Source organism: Trachemys scripta, chromosome 3 (assembly GCF_013100865.1).
Source record: "Trachemys scripta elegans isolate TJP31775 chromosome 3, CAS_Tse_1.0, whole genome shotgun sequence".
Classification (NCBI taxonomy): domain Eukaryota; kingdom Metazoa; phylum Chordata; order Testudines; family Emydidae; genus Trachemys; species Trachemys scripta.
Window position 1 is genome coordinate 84,427,794 of NC_048300.1, and position 25,149 is coordinate 84,452,942.

The window sequence follows — 25,149 nt, forward strand, 5'->3', positions numbered from 1 at the left end:
GCCAGCACCTACTACATGTAATCAGTATAAATCTCAGGGTATGGTATGTAAGTTATAACATAAATATGACTCCCCCATCCCCACCAAATGAGGCAAAACTAGTTTTATTGTAACACACTGTTCAGCTTATTTTTTGGTTAATTGTTTTTCTAGCCTAGCTTTGCTAAGGATGTCAATAGCAGAGTAATATCAACTAGCTCATATATATCACTTTTCACCAATAGATCTGAAAGTACTTCACAAAGGTGCCCAGCATCCCCGTCCCCATTTTACAGCTGGGTAAGCTGGGGCACAGAGAGGGGAAACAATGTATCTGAGGTCACCCAGTAGGCCAGTGGAAGAGCTAGGAACAGAGGAATAGAACCCAAGTCTCAAGTCCTAGTCCAGTGCTCTAACCACTAGGCCACACTGTCAAGCACTTAAGATTTTCCGGAGATTGTATTTAAGGCAGGATGGCCTTACCCGGCGGTGGGAAATTGCAAGATGAGGTCTGGAGAGCACTGCACGCCACCTGCATTACCCTGCTGTAACAGTTAACCAATGGGACAATACCTCTAAGGCAGGGGTGGGCAAACTACAGCCCACGGGACCGTCCTGCCCGGCCCGAGCTGCTGGCCAGGGAGGCTCGCCCCCCCCGCCCCTACCCTGCTGTCCCCTGCAGCCTCAGTTTGCTCGCTCCGCCATCGGCGCAATGCTCTGGGCAGCAGGGCTGTGAGCTCCTGGGGCAGCGCAGCTGCAGAGCCTGGCCTGACCCGGTGCTCTGTGCTGCATGGTGGCGGCGGCGTGGCCCGGTTCCAGCCGGGCGGCGCTCCAAGCAACGCGGTAAGGGGGCACGAAGCAGGGGGGACTGGATAGAGGGCAGGGGAGTTCGGGGTGGTGGTCGGGGTCAGGGGTGTGGATAGGGGTCAGGGCAGTCGGGAGGAATGGGGGCAGGGGTTTCAGGGGGGCAATTAGGAAGGAGAGGAGGTTGGATGGGGTGGCAGAAGTCAGGGGACGGGGGGGTTGGATGGGACAGGATTCCCAGGGGGAGGGAGGGGGGCAGATAGGAGGTGGGGGCCGGGCCAGGACCCCCTCCCCTAATTAGTCCTCCATACAATTTCCGAAACCCAGTGCCCTCAGGCCAAAAAGTTTGCCCACCCATGTTCTAAGGGGACGACTCTCATTGGATAGTCCTGGTCCTTAAAACAACTCTTGGGTGGGTTGGCTGGCTGGGATACAGGGCAGTTAATAATAGCAAGACAGACAGAAAAATGCTCCTTCCAGCTCTGCCCTCCACTACAAATCCCTCCACACTTTCCTCTCATGATGATTGTTGGTGAAGGACCTTAACGAATTTGTAGTTAGCTTTGGTTAGAATGCTACATTTCAGGTTTTACAAGATGCTGTAGTTCCAGCCAATGATTTCTGCAGGTCACCAGACTGCAATGATACCTTTCTCAAGAAAAGGGTTTGGATTTGTGGGCAAGCTTGAGCTATCCTACAAGTCCAGGAGAAGTAGGCTGTTCTGGGTTACAGGCCATAGTAGACATTGGAAGTAATCCAGTCTCTGATACGGTAGGGGTATGATTTTGTCACAAAAGGTCAACTGAATTTTAATCAAGTCCACGAAATGCCCCCCAAACCAAGTGGCATTGCAACTTGGCACATGGGGTTGCAGTGCCACACAGGTCTGGCCCATCCACCTCTCTATCTCCAGCTACAGAGGGATGGATGCACTAAACTTGAGTGGTGTTAAGACCACAGGCGCTAGGTTGCAATGCTTGGAGCAGGGAGTCAGGCCCAGTCTCTCAGGACAGGAAGCAGTCGCTGTAGGATGAGCTCACTCTCCAACCTCCACCAGCCTCCCTGCTCCTTCCCCTTTCTGTTACTTGTTCCCTCTCTGCCCCCATCACTTCTGCAGAGAAATTGCTTAAAATTTTTCTGTGATAAAATGGTAGCCCTACTGATAGGGCCTGTTTTAGTGGGATATTAAATGCTGAAAAAAAAAACTCAGGGCAATGCAGTTTGATAGGGCTTTAGTTAAAAGTACCTGATAAGCCACCCTCAAGATTTGAGGGTCAAAAAGGAGGAAGGATGACAACAGAAGCAGCATCAATGACCTTCCCTCTTGTGAGGGGTGTTCACCCCAAACCGGTTAGGAGGTGATTAAAAGCAGCCTAGGAAGGATGTGCTGGGGACAGCTAATTAGAGTGAGGCTGCACGGAGCAACCAATCAGGGCCTAGCGGGTTCACACAAAATGGAGCTGCAGGGCAGAGTAGGGTTAGTTGCTGCAGGAAGCCCAAAGAAAGAGGACCGTGTTCCTAGTGGACTACAGGAAGGTAGCACCTTTGACAGAGCAGCTACTGGCAGGGACTGGGGAAGCAAGAGGGAGCTCTTGGCTGGCTGCTGTGATTTGTGCACTGGAGACCCTGAGAAGAGGGCAAAGGTGGTGCTGGGGCCACAGGGAAGTGGCCCAGGAAACTTAAGTAGCACTGGTGGAGAAATAAAGGAGAGACAGCAGGAAGCTGCTATCTACAGGGTCCCTGGGCTGAGACTCAGAGTAGTGGGCGGGTATGGGTCCCTCCCCTCCACCCCCAACTCAGGAAGTGATTGGATTGTAGAACTGGGAGATACTTTCTCCCAGGAAGGGGGAAAACACAGATGGTGGCATGGCTGGCCAAAAATTCCTCATGTCCTGTTTCTGTTCTCAATGGTCCTTGCAATCTGCAAATTACTTATATTTGAAGAACATTAATGCCCACACCTTTTTCTTTTATTTGTAATAATTTGAACATGAAGAGAGTAAGTTAAAGAATGTCCTACTGTGAACTCCTCCCAACACCCACTTGGAATTCCACAGTGGAAACCCATTTCTCACTGTGTCTTTATTAAATGTTTGTTAACACTTAATATTAAATTTTCAGTAATGAACATTAATTTCCTTACTCCAAAATGTGTATTTGGGCCACCTGTAGGGAAGTGGGACATTCTTATGTTAACATGGAGTTTATTTACGAATGTATTTACTTTTGAGGTACAGAACCCAAAAATGTAACAAGTGAACTTATAACTGTGTGAAAATTTCTCAAAGCATACACTTCTAACAGTACTGTAGTAGTAAAGAATAGTTAAATGTTACCAATTTAATATAAAAGGATTTCTGATTCCTGATTTTAAAAGGTATGTAAGTGTTAATCAAACATGCTAGATTAGTTGCCCTGGAGACTCAATTAGGTGGATGGGAATGAAGATTCAAGGACGTTGTGTCCCCTCCCATTTGACAGTCTCTTCCTCCAACGTAATCTGAAACAGTCATGCCCACAGCTGAAGTCAGGACACAACCCTGTGTCAGATAACAGTTTGGATAAGAAACATTACTACGCTGAACCTATCTTCAGCACTGAACTCAATGTACTAATATATTTTATACAGAAAGGAACAGATCTGTGTTGAGAGAAGTCCACGTATCTCCTCTTGAGCATGAAAATACATACTTTTAATTCAATACCAAAATGGTCACTACATTTTAACTAGTACTTCCACAAAAAGAGCAGCTTATCTAGTAAAATTTGGTACTGAACATATTACCGTATGTAAGTGGAGAATTGAATTCTCTGTATACAGTATAAAAAAGGAAGGACACAGGTCTTCAGAGAAGCCACTCAATCAACCTTGCCTTCATGGGTTTGCATGATGCTGGGAGGATGCTCCTGGTTTCTTGCCCGTCCTAGTGTTGAATGGAAAAACTGGTGACCAACTGTACCTCTCAAGGGCAGGATTCCTTCACCTGTCGTGACTACCCACCCACCTCTTGACCAACTTTAAACTGCCTTTTTGTTGTACAAGACTGTTTTCCACTACCAGTCTTGTTTCAAACTAAAATAAAGTAAATGCAAAACCAACTGTATTTAGTGCAATTAGGGTAATGTTTTTAGCAGCGTAGTGTCCCACTGGTAGAGCCTTTCCCCACTGAAGGGAAAGGCTCTGGCAGCAAGGGAGCCTTTCGCTGCTGACTCCTCCTTACTGGGGCATTTCACTCCTCCATTAGAGTTACCATACGTCTGGATTTTTCCGGACATGTCCGGCTTTTTGGGCTCCAAATCCCCGTCCGGGGGGAAATCCCAAAAAGCCAGACATGTCCAGGAAAATCGGGACATGCAGGGACGGCGGTGCCGAGCCGGGGGCCGGGCCAGTGGTGCAGTGCCGGGGGCCGGGCCGGCGGTGCAGTGCCGGGGGCCGGCAGTGCTGGGCGGGCCGGGGGTGCTCGGCCGGGGGCCGGCAGTGCTGGGCAGGCCGGGGGCCGGGCCCGGGGCCGGCACCCCAGGGCCCGAGCCGACCCAGGCTGGAGACGCCGGGGGGGCCAGACTGGGCCGCGCCTCCTCCCCCCACACCCCCCTTACCTGCTTCAGGCTTCTCGCAAATCAAATGTTCGCGGGAAGCAGGGGAGGGGGCGGAGACTTTGGGGAAGGGGCGGAGTTGGGGCGGGGGGGGGCGGGGCTGGGGCCCCGTGGAGTGTCCTCCTTTTGGCGGCTCAAAATATGGTAACCCTACCTCCATACTGGAGCTGCACACCACAGTATGGAAACAGCCTACTTTCGCTGTGGAGTATAGCTACATGTATCCTACATGCTGCCGTCAATGCAGACAAGGCCTTTGAGACTTGTTATAACATGGACATACAGAATACTGCTTAGGACTAGGTTAGCTGCACTTGATTCCAGCAGTTCCTGAGCCGATCATACCTGCCATCTCTGCAGCAAGAGGTTTCAAAAGCAGTTAAGAGAAAATAATCATGACTTCCACTTATGGGCTTATCTCTGTCCCCCTTTCACTTCCAGAAAATAGGATTTTTTCCCCTACTCATGACCAAAAATCTCTCATCTGAAAATGTAGTGTAACTGAAAGTGAAACTTTCCACAGAATAAGGCTGGTTTCAACAAAATTTTTCACTTTTCCTTGTGGGAGTATTAAAACAAAAAATTTAGTTCCAACATGTCATTTTTTTTTAAACTAAAAATATTGGAATTAAAAACAAAGTAATTCAAAATGTTGAACTTTCTCATGAAACAAAGCTTCCATTTTTCAAACATCTCTAAAGAAAAAGTAATGAAATAGTCATGGCAAAATGTTAATGAAAACAATACCAATGATGGGGAGAAATCTAGTGAAAACTAAAATGAACACATACATCTTAATATATTTTAACAAGATGAAGGTATCTAATATAATTCAATCATTTTTTCACAACAGCTAATCAAAGTTTTTTTTTAAACATGAAATTTTAAATGTGCTATGATCAAAATAAGACTGCAGAGACTTAGCTGTGATAAGGTTTTTTTTACCCTTAAATTACTGTTATGTACTCAACCTTACCTCCAGTTTATTGCCATTTTTAATCACACTTGAAAATTAGACAAGAAACTCAGGGAGAATGTTATATTTGTAATGATCTGAAGATAATCTAATTTTTTTAATTGGAAGTTTTAAGGCTGCTTTACCCCACTCTAATGCAGCATAAAGGCCAATTTCCTCCACCACCTTTTGAGTGGCACATTTCTACATGGGCAGACATCCTGGTTTCTTCTTCAGCAGAATTCTTCTATAGAGAATTTAATGAAGAATTGTTCTTATTTCAAAGTGACTTATTTCCTATTGCTCTCAATGAAACTGAAGCCATAGACCACTTTCAGGGATACCCGTGACCAATGGGAGTGAAGCCAAAGTACCCTCAGCTAAAATGGTGGCTCTTTCTGCTGTCATGAGCCATCATTTTCTCTAAGGACAACCTGACTTCTCCCATCGGAAACAACAGTCTGCAATAGCTATGTTTGAAAGAGGGCAGTTGCTTGTTGAATTCTCTGTAGAACAACATTCGTCAGCTTCTGCTGAAGAAGCAGCTTTCAGTTATGAATAATGACGTGCACACACACAAAAGAACCCCAAACATTTCTTCAAATGTAGCCAATGCACACAATTTCAATGAATTTTAACTATAAGGGTAATTTGAAAAGTCTGTTATTTTGTTATTAAGATCATTCAATGAACTGAACAGGGAGCTAAACTTCTAAAAGGACCCATTAAAAAAATTAATTTTAACTAACAGACTAACTTGTAAATTCTCACAATTTTCATTCTGTGCTCAAAAGTGCTGCAATTTCAGAGGATATACTGTATTCTTTATAACAAAGTTTGAATTCATGCTGTAAGTGCAAATTTCAAACCTCAGCCTTAACTAAGGAACTGCAACCAGCATTTCCGTAATACAAATATTACAATAGTACCAGCGTACATGGTGTTGTATGAGAATTAAATGCAAACATGTCTGTGCTCCAAAGAGCTTGCTATCCAAGGACAATGTGAGTACAAGAGTTCAGTACACTACCAGCAGAATAGCATATGGTCATTGAACCAGAATGCTACATGGATAATGTGGAACAACTTGGATTTAAGGGTTTTTAACAAGTTAAGTCACAGAATACATTAATTTGAAGACTGCTACAGGCAAATGCAGTGAAAGAAAGCTTTGAAGTTTTAAGTGAGTGAAGATGACAAAGTGTTATGGCAACAGAAGCCTAAACAGGGTGCAGGAAACCGAGATGCTATAGGAGAAATTGAGACTGATGAGGGAAGAGGGTACAGTGGTTTGAATAGGAAGAATTCTGAAATTCATCCAGAAAAATGGGAAGAAATTTTCAGAAGACTCAAACTAAAAATTAACAGCTACCATTATATAAAATCATTTCACTGATAACAAAGAGATCCCTGAAGTGTGAAGGCTGATCTACAAAAAATATTTAACTTTGTTGGTTGTCAGAAGAGGAAGTCAGAAGAAAGTGTATAATCTTATTTTAGCTTCTTTTACAGCAGGAATGTTCTGTAATAAATATGCAGTGTAGTTGTAGCCATGTCAGTCCCAGGATATTAGAGAGACAGGGTTGGTGAGGTAATATCTTTTACTGGACAAACTTCTGTTATTACCTCACCCACCTTGTCTATGTATTAAATGTTTATCATCAGTGCCTTTTACTTCCTTTATCAGTGATCAGATCTTGTTTCTGCATGAAGATGTGCTATGACAAGATACCTTTAAAGCATTTCTTAGGGGAAGTTAAAGAATAAAGATACCTAAAGCATAGCTGACTTTTTTTTTTAAAACTGAGGCTGTTTGATATCAAACCATATATTACGTTGTAACACTCGAATCCCCTGCCCACTTTTTTCCTTCTAAAATGTCAGAGCAGAAACCGTAGTATTAAGTCACATGATACTAACTTGGGTCTAGCTATAGGCTACTGATTGCGTTCCAATCATTCCTTTTGTGATCCATTTCATGTAATTACATGAAATTATATTTACATTATAATGTAAAAAGCAAGTAAGTATTCAGTATTTATGATCTTCTAGCACCAACTCTTCAATGAATTTTTGTTAACTTTAGACTAGACAATTTTAAAATCCAGTGGACACCTACATAACTGTTTACCTTAATTCAAAGGGGCATCATGGAAAAAACAAAACAACAACAACAGATAATGAAGGCATTTTAATATTTGTGGTCTCAAATTAGAATGAACTGATCTTTAAAAGCACACTGTTTTTTTCCCCCCCATATTTCCCTCTCTCCCCATTCCCCCCATGGCATTATTATAGGGCAGAATGAAGGTTGTCTGGGTGCTCTAACTGTACATATCTTAGACTTACAAGAAAACCAAATATATAATTTACTTTAATTTAGAACTGGCTTACTGGTTTATAGGGCAGTGTTAATGAGATTGACGCTAACACTGGAAGTATTTATCAGCAATTTAACAGGATATGTCTTAATCCTATCCTATGCATCAATACAGGGCTGTGTTAAGGTTACTGGGGAACCTTAACTGTCTTTCTGACATGTATTCTCAATTGCATCTTAACATAATTTTGTGTCTGGGAATATTATGTTTGCAAAGCCTTATATGGATATCTGTAATATGAAACCGTAATCACCTTTCTCTTCATGTACAGCATGCACACTTCCATCAAACCAGCAGATATAGTATTTGGACAGAACTGCAGCAGCCTAAAGAATGAATGTGTAAGATTTTTCTGGTATGACATTTAATGTCTTCAGTACATAAGGTAGAAGCTGTCAAGCCTAAAAGTGTTTTGAGCCTGGAATTTAGAAAGGAATGCATAATACTCTATGGAAAAAAAGAATAAGAGTCCTATGTTCACAAAAGATGCCTCCCACAAGTTTTAGTATAGACAGATTAGTAGTATTAAAATCCTCCCTAGAAAATTATTAGATTAACTTTATCCATCTTCAATTAATTACGGAGAAATCATTTGCCCTCATTCATTTTAATGAATCAATCATTTATGCCTACAGATTTGTTATTACTTGTATTTTAATGAAAAAAGCAATTGAATTTTCATTCTGGAATTTCAATTCATGCTCTGTGTTGCACACTGGGTGCCTGTATTTGGCAGGTTATGAGTGAAAAGTTGTATTTGTAGCAATTTATTGTTAAGTTATTAAATTACGCATACCAGTGGACCCTACTTTCCTCTGTTAAAGGGCAACACCATTTGTCATTTTTGTGTATGCTTCAGTGACTAATCAACCTACATGAATAGTATCTGGCATCACTAGATGACTACACACTTCGTTTTATACTACAGCAACTTCTGCTCTTCTTTGGCATCTATTTTTTCTATACAGCAACAATTATTTCATGCATTCCTCTATCTGCAGACAGCAGTTATTTCTCTGTATTAACATCTTCATCAAATAGACACAAAGGCTAGCCTAGCTGGTAACCTAGGGGACACTTTTGTTGTTACCCACACATACTAATGAGCCACTACACTGAAGCTTTAGCTCATGGTTTTACTTTAGTGTTTTGATGATGAAAGGAAATTACTCATTTACTAGAAATGTAAACCACCTTTACAGTCATCCATAACCTCATTCTGACCCTCCCAAAAGCTCATATTTGAGCAGTCTTGGAAATGACTAAATTACCTATGCTGCTCTAATTCACATTTCAAAATGCACTGTTCGTTTTATACAAGTAAAGTCACACAAATAAAATGTCTCCCCTACTGACAAGGAGTCAGCCACAAGTCATTCTTTATGTCCTCAATGGATCAATTTCTATACATGTTTTTTTCCGCAGATTTGTTACCATGTTGAATCACTGCTTATGCATCGAACATATGTTTGTATGGGAAAAAATGAAAACCACAAACTACTAACCCTTATTCTTTACATGTAGCTACCTTAAAGAAAAATGTATTTTAACAAGAATAAAGGGTGCTCTTGCTAAAGAAACATCTTTAAGGATGCTAAAGGAGTTTTAAGGAGACACTAAGAGATATTAGAGAAGGGTTTTCCTGCTGTCCCTTTTTGCTTTATGCCTCCATATATTACACATATACATATGTGAATAAGCTCTGGTATTATTTTTAATGTCTATTATACAGAACATATCTGTACAAAAGCTGTGTTGTGTCAGTAACTCGTAATAACTTCCTAGCAACATTAATAGACGAAAACTATCAGTCAGCAGCCTTAAATAATCAAATGAAGATACCAGTTCACTCTCAGAATCATATTTAGGAGCATACCCTCATCCTTCCCCCAAAACCCTATCAGATATAAGGGTTTTGCAACATGCCTGAACAGACATCAAATTTGGGCTGTTTCAGATTGGGAAAGTGGATGACAGTAGGTTTCAGAGTCCTTGGGTCCTCATCCAGAACAGCCTGCCAAAACCCTCTTCTTGATTGTGGCAAGGGATATGATCTAACTCAGTGGCTCTCAACCATGGGTCTGGGGGCCCCTGGGGAACCGTGAGCAGGTTTCAGGGGGTAGATCAGTCTGTGAAAATGTGTGTGCATGCACACACAATTAGGGAAGGTCTGCTTACTCATCCTTGCCTAACTCTACAAAGCGACTGTATTAGTTAACTGTACAGAACAGCACATTTGCTTTAAATCTATAAGCTATCATGCCATCGTCACATGAAATGCTTTCAAGTTAATCAGCTTCTTCAAACAAATTCAGCTTTGTTATATGGATATAGGCTCCTATACTGGCTATACTGACCTTTTTTAAAGTGAAAATCTGAATGACTGGAGACCAAGTAAAAAATCTGCAATACCAATGTAATTAAAACTTAATTTGCATAGTCATTTTCTGAAAACATTCTCCTTAGAATCATTACGGTAAAAGCGCCAACATTTGGAAGATGTACTGTTCAAAAATTTGAGTTTGCTAACACTTTTAAAAAAACTATTATTGCAATGCTATTCAGTGGTAGATCAGGCCTTGATGCAATTATTAGCAAGTGAGAAATCTCAGGAAGCAGCTGTGAAAACGAAAGTTCATTTCATCCTTATATTGTCTTACTGATACCATTCCTAGGCACATCAAGTTTTCAAGAAAACATTTATATTTTTCTTATGTTGATTTTTAATAAAACCAGGTATAATGGCAAGGAAAATACAATAAGTCTTCGGAATTACCTTAATTGATCAGACCATAGTCCATTTAGAACAATATCTTGTTTCAGACAGTGGCCAAATCCACATGCTTCAGAAGAAGCCCAATAAAGCTTAGAGTTTACACTAAAATAAATGCTCATAAATCTTCAGTGTTAAAGGCATAATTAAATTACCTGTTTTTATCAATAGCACCACCTTTCATTTATTAAAAATGAAAATGTTAAAACCGTTTTTTAATCATTTATACTATTTATTTTGTGTACCTCACTGAACGTAGACAAGGAAAATAGTCTAGTCAGTTTCACTTTCTGGTTCTCCAGCTCTAAGGATGCATTCTTGACTGTACATACCTCAAGGAAAAGTTCAAATACAAATCTGTTATGATTTAAATGCTACACAATGAAACATTTTTAGTAATTAGGTATTTGTGAAACAATTTTAATATTTGAATTAAATCTACCAAATATCTTTTAAATATAAATAGCTACTGCAGACATTTCCAAATTTGCTTCATTGGAATAACAGGATAGATCATTAGACACCTAATGTTTCAAAATGTTGCTCTTTGCTCTGCTATGCATACAAGATTCTATTACTATTTCTCATACTGACTATTAGGGATATAGCCAAGCTTTTCCAGTTAAGTTGATACAATTCTTTCATTGTAAACTAGGTGCCTGTCTGTCTACTGCCTTGCACCATTATTTATATTACTGTAGTGCCTAAAAGCCCTAATCATGGACCAGGACCCCCACTGTTCTAGCCACTGTACAAACAAAATAAAAAGGACAGTCCTTGCCCCAAATAGCTTACAAACCCTAAATACAAAAGAAGAAATAACAGATGGATATATTGTTTTAATCTTAAATTTATAATTTCTTGGTGTTCTAATCCTTGAAGTTTTAAAAACAATCTTAGAAGACTTTTCTTTGTGTAACTGATAACTTTATCAACTCTAACCCCATTTTAACAGATTAATTGTGTGTGGGTATTTTAGTGTATTTGCCCTTCAGCCAAATTGTGGTAGAGTTTGGGGCCTTGCAGCTGATCAGTTTCTGTGCTGGAGAAACTGAAGTTGCATAGTAAGGTATAGTGTGATTCATTTACACAATGTACATATTCTTATCTGTAATATGGACATGGGCATTACTTGTGGAGCCAAAATGAATTTTCACTAATTTTAAGTTCTGCAGATATCATATGACCATCCCTCTTTCATACATGCTTTTATCACAAGTGAATTAGTTAACACTGACATTTAAATCATCAGGCACCTGAGTTAAAACCTCAGAGATAAGGAAATCTCAATATTTTTCAGTTTGTTGCAAACTCAGAAAATGTTGTTTCATCAGTTTATGCACTACTCACAAGTTCTCATGACAACCATAAGGGCTACTGATTTATTTTTGAAAAATAAAAGCTTAGATTGCTAAACACAGGATAGCTGCATAAAAATGGTGCTAAACCAGCCTAATTCAAGTCCCTTCTTTATCCAGCTACATTCTTACATAACCTTCATCAGAGCGCCCATGAGAATAAATATAGTCAGGCCTGTTCTTTTCTCCCTTTCCCCCTTCTCTCTGGGTACACTAGTGGTTTGCATCCATGCAGCTAAATCAATGTAGCTACACAGGTGCAATAAATAGGGTGTCCAGGCAGCAAGTGTGAAAAATCGGGACGGGGGTGGGATGGGGGGGGGGGGTAATAGGAGCCTATATAAAAGACCCCAAAATTGGGACTGTCCCTGTAAAATCACCCTATCAATAAAACAAAATAAAACTCCAGTGTAGTCAAGGCTAAAGACCCGTTTTGAATTTAGGGATGCAGATTGAGATGAGCATAAAGGGGTTTTTAAGAGGTATCCATCAGCTGATGGGAAAGCACTGGGTGTGAAAACTGAAAAATAAGAATAATGGTATTTCTAAATAAAATATTTTATCCAAATGAATCATGAAGTATCAATAGGTCTAAAATTTAATGCAAACCCACAGAATTTAAATTATAGCTATGCAAGAAACTAAGGACAATGGCACCTGTATCTACGTTACTACTAAATCTTTTTACATCTAAATTAATTTGAATTCAGGAAGACAAGTTTCAGCCTAACTCAGTTTGAGTAAGTCATTAAATGTGTGTGTTTAATACAAACCCCAATGATCTCTTAATTACGATGCCCAAATCCACTATAAAGTACTTTAAGAATTTGAAAACAATATATTAATAAAAAAATATTGGAAATTTTCCCATGTTATTAAAACACTAGTGATTCTGTGGTGTGGATTTTTTTTTTTTTTTTTTGTAACTTCTCATGAAAACATGTTGAAAGGCTGCCCACTCACAAATTTTCCCTTACATAAAATGGCAACCATCTCTTATTACTGTCAATGGGGCTGAAGCCAGAAAAATGGCTGCCATTTTCCTACAGTACATTTACAGTTGACTTTTCAACCTGAAATCACCACACACAGAGACATCTCTGTGTGTGTGTGTGTGTGTGTGTGTGTGTGTGTGTGTGTGTGTCTATAAAGTCAAAAGAAACTAAAAACATGATTTGATTTTTTTAAATGATTTTTGGGGCCAAATCTCATCATCTTTGGGGGCCGGACTCATGATCTTTGATCTCTTGAGGTTGGCAATAACATAAAACCCATTTTTGTAAACCATTATACCTGATTTTTGTCTTTTCAGTTATAGAAGACAAATGTGATTCCCCCCCCATCCATCCCCCCGCCCCGTACTGGATCTATCAAAGCTGTGCCACTTACAGTCTTCCTCTAGGAAATGCCCCCTGTACAGTATAGACACAATCCTGCTACCTTAATAGGATTAATGTAACCCTAAATTAAAGATAATTATTGTTTTAATCTTTGGCCAGAAAAGCACACACTATCTTCAAAACAATTAAAGGCAACATTAAGACTATATTTCCAGCATTATACATTATATGGCATGTGACCAAATTCAAGTGACATCAGCTTCCTATCTAGCAAACAGACGTTAAGATTTCAGTAACTAAATATGAAACAAAAGGAAAAACGCAGAACAACAAAACAACAAAGGGAACAAAAACATGAGGAAAAACAGTGTTGACTTGAGTTAAACAAACTGCATCCCCCCCCTTTTCTATACATCTACAGCATTTCAGAATGGTCAGGAAGGCCATCACATATTCAGCATAGTATTTATTTAAAACATTTTCTTGTCTGCGTGGGTCACGTTTCATTTAATATTTCACAAGAACTCTACTGTAAGAGTGGAATCAATATCCAGTTAAGTATCCCCCACCCCAAAATATTGCATGTACATAGGTAAATATACTAAACCTTTGAATATATTTAAATATTCAATGACTATTTCTCGAGCCTAGTTAGAAAAAAACCCACTCAATCTAGAGTTCATATATGTGGAGCCCTTTGAGAACCCTAGGAGGATGACTAAAACTGTGGCTATGGGTGTCAAATACATAGCTTAGAAAAAAGAAGAACAGGAGTACTTGTGGCACCTTAGAGACTAACAAATTTAGACTACAGCCCATGAAAGCTTATGCTCTAATAAATTTGTTAGTCTCTAAGGTGCCACAAGTACTCCTGTTCTTTTTGCGGATACAGACTAGCACGGCTGTTACTCTGAAACCTGTCAGCTTAGAAAGAAAAGAAAGATTAAATAAGACATGTAGGACTAATCTATTTAAATACCTATTCGTTTTCTAATGTAGAACTTCTAACAGTTTAATTTGTTTATTTGACACCGCTTCTTTGTGAAATATTTTGGATCAGATAAATTCATAGTAATACTTTCGTTTGTAGCGATGATAGATTTGGGAATTTTAGACCAATTTAGATTTTGAATTAGGAATAAACATCCCAAATACATAGTTTCAACAGATTAAAAACAGATCCCTAGAAGTGAAAAGCAGATCAAGTTCTACAGTCCCATGCACATGGTGATGAGATTATGCTAACCGTCACAAGCCTTCACTGCACTAAACATCATCCCTTGGTATGATTACTAAACTTAATCTTGCTGCATGATTGCTACTGTCTTGGGAAGAAGGGATTCTTTTTTTCTTATTTACCAGGACAATCCTGCACTTGAAAATACTTAACTCTTCAAGTGCTGGCAACTTGGAATAAAATATTGCAGTGGCTGTGATAATTTCACAGCAAGATTAATAACGTAAATTATCCTTGCTCTGAATCAATCATATTTGGTCTTCCTATTACAAAACTACTGCAACACCATAGACTGGCACATTTGTTTAGTACACAGTTATTCAGGATTAAGGCTGCGAGTCTGTCACAGAAATCCCGGATTCTGTGACTTTCCGAGAACCCTGTGACTTCTGCAGTGGCTGGCCTGGGGACTGCCTGAGCAGCTCAGACAGCCCCTAGGCCAGCCGCAAGGGTCGCTGCTGGAGTCAGTCTGGGCCACACTCCACTCCCCCCCCCCCATCGCTGCCAGCAGCAGGAGTTTGGGTGCAGGAAGGGGCTCCAGGCTGGGGCAGGGGGTTGGGGCATGGCAGGGGGCACAGGTTCCACATGGCACTTACCTCTGTGCACTGCCTTCACCTGCAGCTCCCATTGGCCATGGTCCCCGGTCAATGGGAACTGTGGAGCCTGTGCTCGGGGCAGGGGCAGCACGGAGATCCCTGGCCGTGCCTCCACCTAGGAGCCGAGGGACATGTCGCCACTTCTGGGGAGCCACGTAGGGAGACTGCCACCTCTTCCCCCCCCCCCTTCCCTGTATCAGCAGCGGTGGTCCCGAGCTCTGGGCTGTTCCCTCCACCCCCAGGCACCCATTGTGTCCCCAGGCTGCTGCCACCCCTCAAGCACCTGCAGTGCCCCTGGGCTGCTCCCTGCCCCAGAGCGCCCAAGATTTAGTCATGGGTATATAGTACAAAGCCATAGACAGGCCACGGGCCGTGAATTTTTGTTTACAGCCCGTGACCTGTCCATGACTTACTAAAAATACCCGTGACTAAAACGTAGCCTTATTCAGGATACTACTAGTTTGGCTCTTCTACCATAGGAGTGGGTTTTGAGAGAGATTCTCTGCCCTCCTCCCATTTAATTAAATTGTTTAATACTCTTCTGAGAAACGTGGGCCTTCAACAAGGTCTGACCTGGTGCTCTGCTTTCTGCACTGGTTTGCCAATCCCCTTCGGGTGAAATCTAAGGCACTGGTTACTATCTACAAAGCCCTACGTGATGCAAGTTATTTAAAAGATTGGTTTCCGCAGCTCTGATACACTACATAACCTCATCTTGTGCTCTAGTACTAAATACCCTATGGGTGAAGTTCACTGACACAGGAAGCAGGGCATTCTAGGCATAAGTTCTGCAATTAGTTATCTCTAGAAAATATATTTAAGTTAAAATCTCACCAAATTTATAGACAGTCACTTCTTTCCTAAACTTTTCACTGAACAAGAACTAAAAAAACCTTGGCACTTTGACAAACGTCAGTATTTTCTCTCTATTCTGTCTTTAAAACTGCGCAGTGCAGGGAAGCTTGATGTACTAGTATTAACTACTATTATTTGGAAGCATTAGAACCAGTTTTAAGACACAAAGCTCACCCAGATATCACGGTGAGGTGTACAACAAAAAGCTTATTTATTTGGATTTATAAACAAAAATTAGCAGTATCAACAATACTGGTTGTAGTACTGCACATTTTAGACTATTTATTTAGTCTTTTACCATTCCATTGCCATTAACCTATGCAAAATCTGATTCACCAGGAAAACCTTTCTAGAGACAGCCGCCAGGAAGAACCAGGACTCAAAATTCACTTTATTGCTGTAACATCTTCCAATTAACATCTACCTTTAGATGTTATGCCAGTCTATGGTGTTGCAGTAGTATTTAAATAAATGTTTAGTTGTAATACAAAAATAAACCACACATTTGTTCTTCATATAAAAATCTACCCAAGAAGAAGCACCATGCCATTATATTCTCTCATCAAGCTATAATGCAGGGACTTTTAAAGGAAGCTATGAGGAGTCAGGTGCCCAAGACCCAACGAATTTCAATGGGATTAGGACATCTATTTGTTTTTATTCAGATCAATTGTACTAAATCTTAATATTCTTGTTAAGAGAAGGTGGCACTTGCAACAGCTTTCATTTCAGCCCTTTACAGTTTTCAGGATAACAAGTGAAGGCATATTTATTTTAATAAAAAGAGAAATTTCTTTCACAAAGATTAAATGAACTGGACATACGATCTATAGAACTGGTAAAGAGCTGAATAAAACATATCATTATCTAAGATAAGCAATCTATGAGAAAGGAAAATACACTCACTGGTTACTGTTTTTGTGATAGCCCTCTCTTATCCCACCCTACAATAAAGACAGGCAAGGAGCACTATGAGTCTACCTACCAGGAAGCAAGGAGGTAATGCATCTGTCAACCAAGACACATCTTTAAAGACCCCATTCTACCCAATTCTGTCAAGAAACTTTCAGAGTGAGAGAGAACTTAGAGAAATGAGAGAAGACAGTATCTCTTCTCAGAAGGGAGAAGAGTTATATGTATGACAGGAGAATGGAGGACTACAACAGGAGGAATTATCAGAATAGTTTCCCTTAAAGTGTGGCTTTTTTCTATCCCACCAATAGTAGTCTGCCAAAGACATGGCTGGGCAATACCCAAATAGGGGCTGTTAGATTTTCTAACCTTTGCCCTGCTAATGCAGGGTTGTTCCTGCTCTGTTGGGTTTAGTTTTAAGTCTCTCAAGGAACGAAGCTTTACCACTTCCCTTTGGGAAATCGTTCAATAGTGCAATAAATCTTGCAGTCATGGCTCCACAGCCCAAAATGGCACTGGCCAGTTTTGCTGCCGCACTGCTCATGTCTAATTTGTTACATACCCCAAGGGCTCAGCATTATTATTTATAGGTTTTTTTTCCCCTATTACTGAATATATATTATTTCTCCTCAGATATATTAGCTTACATTATCCAAAACTTGAAACCATTTTGTTATTTTCTGCGTGAATTTCTAACGTGTTCAACACCACTTATCTGTTTAGTACCTGAATTTTACGTTTTACAGATCATGGAGTCATATTTAGTATATTTGTTACTGTTCACAGCTAACAGGAAGAATTTCAGCAAAGCCCCAATATTGGCTTTATACTAGTCTTCTGTAATTCTGTTTTCTTGAGCAAATATTGCAGTTTGGGGCATGTGATTAGATTATTCTTCTGGGGATTATTGGTGGGTTGGGCAGCTGGGAGATGTTTTTTTGGGATGAGAAAAACAAGGGATGAAGGTTTGTGGATTGGAAATTTGAACTTTTTCTATAATCAGTCCATAAATTTTGATATGGTTAAATTTAATACAGGTAAGACTTTATACATAAATGGTATACTTGCACATCTGTATTAAGCATCCACTGAAGCCTGTAGAGGACAGACTCCTTTCAATTCATCTTCATTTGCCTTTTCAATGTTCTCCATCTGCTTCAAAGTAGGAATGTGCGGATATGACCTTGTATAATTGTATACGCACACAAACCAAAACTTACCAACTCCTGCTTTAAATCTCTTAAGAATTCACTATCAGAAATACAATATTATGAATTCTGTAGTGCTAAGGGGCAAACAGCCAGTACCAGAGATCACGTCAAAAAAACCGGAGGGACTTATAGAATTAAACAGCATTTAATTTAATTAAGTTGTAAATGATCTAGATTGCTTGCAATAAATACAGTGTCAAAAATCAATTTTATCAATGAAGCTCATTTTGATGGCAAGTTGCTTTTCATTCCCAGGACTCCTACCAGCATGTGCAATTATGTAAGATTCTGCCTCAGACAGAGCTGACTTGGGAGACAGATTTTTTTTTAATGTCAGCACATACTGCTTATTCAAGCTCAAAAACTAAATAGTATAGAAGTGTATCAGTCGTACCTTCTGGATACCTTTTAGTGATTTACAACATAATTTCTTCTCTTACTTTAAAAAAAAGACTCAGGCATACACAAATGTCTTCCAAAGGACTATTCAAATGATAAACTCTTACCTATAGGCTCATTTAACCTAGTTATTCAAATTAACAATATTTAAACCTATTTGATTTTCTCCTTTTGTCTTCCATTTTCATATATACTCCTCTTCACATAAATATACCGTTTGTAGTTATTTTGTTCCCATCTTTCCTGGAACTGAAGAATAGTGAGAATGCTTCACGGTACTAGAAGAGAATGATTATTTGTGCATGGGACAGACCATTATCAGTCAGCAGTCATCTACCCAAAACCTGGCTGCCTGACTGTGCCTAAATATGTATCTTTTAGTATTATTTGTATTACCCTAGCCTCTAGGAACTGTGGTATTGGACAAGGACACCACTGCACTCTCTTTCTAACATTAACATGTCACTCATTCTAAGAGATCGGTGACAACTTAAAAACCACATTTAACCAGGGATTCTCCACAAGAATGGCATAACAATCACTTTTTTCCTATCACTGTATATTCAACTGTTTTCCATTTTTCAACTTTAGCAATACAACTTTTGATTAAAAAACTAAAATACAAAACTAACATGGCATGCATTAAATGGATTAAAAACTGCCTGTCAGAGATCTCAAAAGGTAACTGTAAATGGGAAACTCATTGAGTGGATGTTTCAAGTAGGGTCCCACAGGGATCAGGGTTTTTAGCCTATGCTTTAACTTTTTATCAATGACCTAGAATAAAAACAAAATCACTGAAATTTGCAGATGACAAAACATGTGGCGTGGTAAATAATGAAAAGGACAGGTGACTGATTCAGAGCAATCTGGATCATTTGGCAAATGTAAATGTATACATCTAGGATGGGGGACTCTATCCTAGGAAACTGAAAAAAATGGGAATGGGGTGGATAATTAGCAGAACATGAATTCCCAGTGTAATACTGTGGCAAAAGGGCCAATATGATCCTTGGATGCATAAAGAGGGGAATCTTGAGTATAAGTAGAGAGGTTACACTAACTCTGTATTTGACACTAGTGCAAAGGGAATTTTGGTGTTCACAATTCCAAAAAGATATTCATAAATTGGAGAGGGTTCAGAGAAGAGCCACGAGAATGATTAAAGGATTATAAAACATGCATTACAGTGATAGATTCAAAATCTATCTAGCTTAACAGAGAGAAGGTTATGGGAAGACCTGATCGCACTCTGTAAGTACATACACAAGGAATAAATATTGGATAAGGGTTCTTCAATCTAGCAAAGAGACAAAGGTATAACATGAGCCAATCTCTGGAAACTGAAGATAGATAAATTCAGACTGGAAATAAGGTATGTACATTTTAGAATATTTCTGCACACCTTTAGAGCATTAAAATAGCAATGTGATTCATCTTTTATCTCTAGTATAGGTGTTGTATACAAGGGAGGGAGGAGAATAGAGGGGACTAGAATCCAAATTATTCCTTATCCCAGTAAAGGGCTGAGACACAAGCATGACAATGATAATGAATGTTCCAAGAATGAAAACTGTAAAAGCACTCTGTACACATTGCATTAAACCAGATTAAACATTCTATGGTGTCTTCTGCTGTTGTTGGCAAAGGGAACAGCTATCATTCAGAGTGTTAAATCCACAAGTAAAATCTTCATAGCATTCCACTTAAAAAAAGCAATTGTCTTCATACATCATAAAGGCATAAACCAAAATGTAAGTTAGCCTTCAGAGTCCATCTACTTTAGTTTTTTATCTAGTTTCTTGTTCATTTCAATATTTTTCTTTAAAAGTAAAATGCAATAATATGTACAATTTTAAACAATAGAGGTAAATTGTTCAAAAGCACCTACATGACTTAAGCCCTTTGGACTAACCCTGTATCTGGCCATAAAGAAGATTCAATAAAATGAAATTTATTGTGGGATGCTGTAAGGTCTGTTTTTAATATTAAAACATGCATTTTCTGTATATATTCTGAATTTTGTCAGAAGAGAGATTAGCAGCCCCTCCTCCCTTTACTTTTACAAACAATAAATGTGAGAAGTGTTTGAAAAGATGATCCAGCACTAGTGTAAAAGTTTAGGCTCAAATGTCAACACTGCAATTCAACAGCCTGAACCCTGAACCCTATGAGCCCGAGTCAGCTGGCACGGGACAGGTGTGCATATTTAATTGCAGAGTAGACATACCGTTAGAGTCAGATCACAGTTCCCATTCAAAAACAGTAGTAAAATAGCAACTCTACAAAAGAAACCACAGCAACATACTTGTTTTACTATCTCCAGAACATTTTATTTCCTATACTGTCAGACACTGCTTAGGATACAAACAAGACTCCATGATCTCTGTCTATCCTGAGCTATTGTTTGCATGTTCTCTATGTTAAGACCCATAAATTATCCCTCTCTATATAATGTTCAGAGTGGCGAATTCTTTCGGTTAGCTCCTTTTGTGTACTTTTCTCCAGCTGCTCTATGCTACATTCTTAACACATCCAATATGACTCCATCATCTTTTATGGATAACTTTGGAGATGGGGTTGTTGCATGCTGATGAAATTCAGTATTTGTTATGAATTCATTCTATTTAATAAATAACCTTTTCCAGATGTCCTGACTAAAGACAAGTGTACATTCCAACTGCCAGCACTCCTGTACCCAGCCAACATGTCTCCTATACGGCAGCAAGGGAAACCTGTAACTTGATTAACTCCTCCACTACTAGCTCAGCCTAGCTTGTAGTGAACAGAGTTAACATTCAAGCTTTCAATAGCCGTTAACCGAAATCCATGACCGTTTCCATTTGTTAGGTGTGATCCTGGGTCATAATCTATATACCGTATATACTTGATCATAAGCCGGTTTGTTTATAAGCCGACCCCTCCCTCCCCCCCCAGATGGATAAGTAAAAAAGGAAATTTTTTATAACACGTTCATACGCCGACCCTATAATTCAGGGGTCAGCAAACTTTGGCTCCCGAGCCATCAGGATAAGCCGCTGGTGGGCCGAAATAGTTTGTTTACCTTGAGCGTCTGCAGGCACGGAGGTAAACCTAAGTAAACAAAGTGTCCCGGCGCACCAGCGGCTTATCCTGATGGGCTGGGACAGCAAGTGGTGAGGAAATTTTTTGTGACCACCCCCCACATGACCCACCCCTAGCCCAGGACCCTCACACTCCCCATCCCATCCCTTCCCACCTTATCTGGGGAGGGCCAGGGGAGGATGGACACTCCTCCAGCAGGCTGGGCAGCGTGGCTGCAGCCTGCTCTGGCAGGCCAGACCGGAGCCTGCCAGCCCCGGAGCTGCAGCTGCTTTGGAGGCTGGGGGGAGAGAAGCGTGGCCAGAAGCGGAGACACTCTGGCACCGCCTCTTCCCTTCTGGCTCTGCTGCCTTCTCCTTGCTCCCTCTGTTGTGGGGAGGGGCTGTGTCCCACCTCTCCCTCTCTATACCTGTTCATAAGCCGACCCCCTTCTCTGGTGCTTCCTTTTTTACTAAAAAAATTCAGCTTATGAACGAGTATATACGGTAGTCAGCTTGATTTACTGTACTGTTTCTATAACAAGTGAGTTTCAGATGTAATGGCTTGTTAGACCAATCCACCCCATCTAGCTCATGGGAATGCCATGTCATAGCCCTGGCCTGCTAGGACCAGGTATCAGTGGTTCTACCCTATTCTGCTTGCTTTCCAAGGCTGAGGAGCTTGGCCTGTTTGGAACTGAAGAGTTTTCCTTCTCATAGACAGACTTGCCTAAAGAGAGCTAAGTGAGGTCTGTCTGCCCAGGTTTGAAAACAGTTTTCCTTCTCCTAAATACTGTTGGTTCATGGCACCTTTATTCCATAGTATTCAGTGCAATGCTTCTGGGTTCCAACATCCACCACCCAGAGGACATGCCTCTATGCCATTATATTCCTGCTTCTATGGTCTGGAAGCAGCTGCTGATGGCTAGGCGATAGTACTGCTGACAAGGATCTGGGTTATAACAGATCACAAATTGAATACGAGTGAACAGTGTGATGGAGTTACTAAAAAGGCTGATAATATTCTGGGGTTTATTAATGGGAGTGTCGTATGAAAGACAGGAGGTAATTATCCTGCTCTACTTGGCACTGGGGAGGCCTCAGCTGTAGTGCTGTCTCCAATTCTGGGTGCTACACTTTAGGAAAAATGTGGACAAATTCGAGACAGTTCAGAGCAACAAAAAAAATTAGAAAGTTTAGAAAACCTGACCTATGAGGAAAAGTTAAAATAAACTTGGGCATATTTAGTCTTAAGAAAACAGAGAACAGTCTTCAAATATGTAAAGTGCTGTTATGCAGAGAACAGTGATCAATTGTTCTTCATGGCCATTGAAAATAAAACAAGTAGTGGGACTTAATCTGTAGCAAGTGAGATTTAGGTTAGATATTAGGAAAAAAAACTATTTACTTATAAAGTAGTTAAGGTCTGAAATAGGCTTCCAAGGGAGGTTGCGGAATCCCCATCATTGGAGGTTCTTAAGAACTTAAAACACCTGTCCCAGGGGCTGGACTTGACTTTTCAAGGTCCCTTGCAGCCCTACATTTCTATGATTCTATGTTAAGGTGGAAATAACATCATAAGGTAGTCTTTAAGTTATAGATTTATGATAAAGACTTGTTTAATTTGGGGAATACTGCTGCTCCCTTACCAATTTGTGACATTATTTCCTTTTATATTGAGAGTTCTTGGGGAAGTGGGGAATCTCAGTTTTTTCATAACTGATTATTAACCGTCTTTCTTGCGATGCTGGACAATTTTTTGCTCTTTGCTTGCATGTTGGTTGAGTGTCAGTTAGAAGAGCTACACCATCCTTAAAATCTGAATATTCTAATGTGTTAAATCACAGGATGCCTGTGTTGTATCTATCTACATTTCTTCTCATAATGATGCCAATGGAAATGCCAAACTGAAGAGGAAGAAGAATGTAGCCTTGTTTGAAACCAGTGTTTATATTAAACCATTTGCTCAAGTCTGTGTTTAATATCATCAAGGCTTTCTATCAAGTTAAGGTAATTATTTTGTTGGCATACCATTATCACTTTATAGATTTTAAGAAAGGCACTTGTCAACCTCCATCACAATTTACTCTGGAACATCTTGAAGTTCTTGAAGTGTTTTTTGCCATTTGATGCTCTCCGATGACTATTTTTAGGGTGAAAATCTGAACATGTGAATCTTATGGGATGAAATCCAGTTTGTTTTTCCTTTAGCTTCGACTCAATGGCTTCCTTTATTCTGCTTAAGAGGACAGGCAGTCCTTTGCAGTATCACTGAAAGGAATGTAACACTTCACCAGTGACTGCAATTGCTTAGGTCTCTTTTTTGGTATTTTGACTATAATGCCATTTTCCATTGTTCTGGAAACATTTCCTAGTCCCATACTTTTTTGAGAAGTTTGCTGATTTTTATCAATAGTCTCATCACCACTATCTTTTAACATTTCCCCAGTGACTTGATCTTCAAGTTTTAACTTTCTATTGTGTTTTTCACTTCGTGAAGTGAAATGTTACAATGTCTAGTTCTAGATGTTCAATTTCTTTGTCAAAAAAATCAATAGTTTGTTGTGATGTTGTTCTGCCAACTGCTTTGTTTGTTCTTTTTCTGTTGTTCAGGTTTTTCCTTGTTTATTCTTAATAGGCCATCTAGTTGGTATAAACTTACCAGCTAGCACCTTGTTGTGTTGGAAAAGTGCTTTACTATTACCTCTTTCGTGCATTACTATCACCTCTCTCAGCGGCCTCATCAGCTTCTTTGGCGAGGACATCCATGTATTTTCTCATCTCTTTTTGTGTGCTGCTTTTTACTACTTTTTCTTTTGTTTTACACTCCTTCTCCCCTGCCCCAAACCAAATGCTTTTTCTGGAGGTGTTTGGGGAATTGATGATTGCTTTTGCTTGTTTCCTTTCTTTCACACAATTCCACACATCCTTGTTTATGCAGACTTCAAGTTCGTTTGTCTGGAAACCAGCTAGTTATTGAGGCCTCCATGACACTGCCATGCAGAAAGGACCGTATATGATATGACTTCCTGTGTCGGATCTAAGTCCAGGGATCCAGGGTAATGTTCTAAAATTGTGAGAGTCTTCCTTGGAGAGATGCACTCAATGAATGGGAAATTACACCTCCTTCACTAGATCCTTCAATTGTGGAGTTCCACAAGGATCTCTCTCCAGCTCTTTTCAATATCTACATGCAACTACTAGGCGAACTGGTCAGATTACATGGACTCAAATGCCAGCAATATGCAGAGGATACGCAGCTGTACCTACTTTTCACCAAATACAACCACACCACTATCACGAAGATGAGCTTCTGCTTGAACGAGATCAGCTCATGGATTAAGAACAGCTGGCTGAAACTGAACCCAAGCAGTGATCAAAGCAGTATAAGAATCTATATAAGTATATGGTATAGCTGTAACATCTGAAATCTGTTCCTCCACTTCAATTTCAAATTGCTGTTGTAATGTGTAGTCTGTTTAACTTTTGCTGTCTATTTTCTTCTTACTTTTGGGGGAGGGAGGGTTGTTTTTCAAGTTTGATCTTCAGCCTTGCCACAGATAAATTGTGGTCATTGCTGATATCAGTTCAACTGTGTGCTCTGATGTTCTGGAGAATTTATCTAAATTTTCTTCCTATACACACACTCAATCTGGTTCCTAGTGACCCAGTCTGGAGAACTCCCAGTTACTTTTT

The 25,149-nt window shown here is 40.0% G+C and overlaps 1 protein-coding gene across 12 annotated transcripts in view; it reads right to left on the minus strand.

Moving 5' to 3' along the window:
* Positions 1–25,149, minus strand: part of QKI (QKI, KH domain containing RNA binding) — a 302,149-nt gene that overhangs the window by 55,093 nt on the left and 221,907 nt on the right. The gene's annotated exons all lie outside the window — the stretch shown is intronic.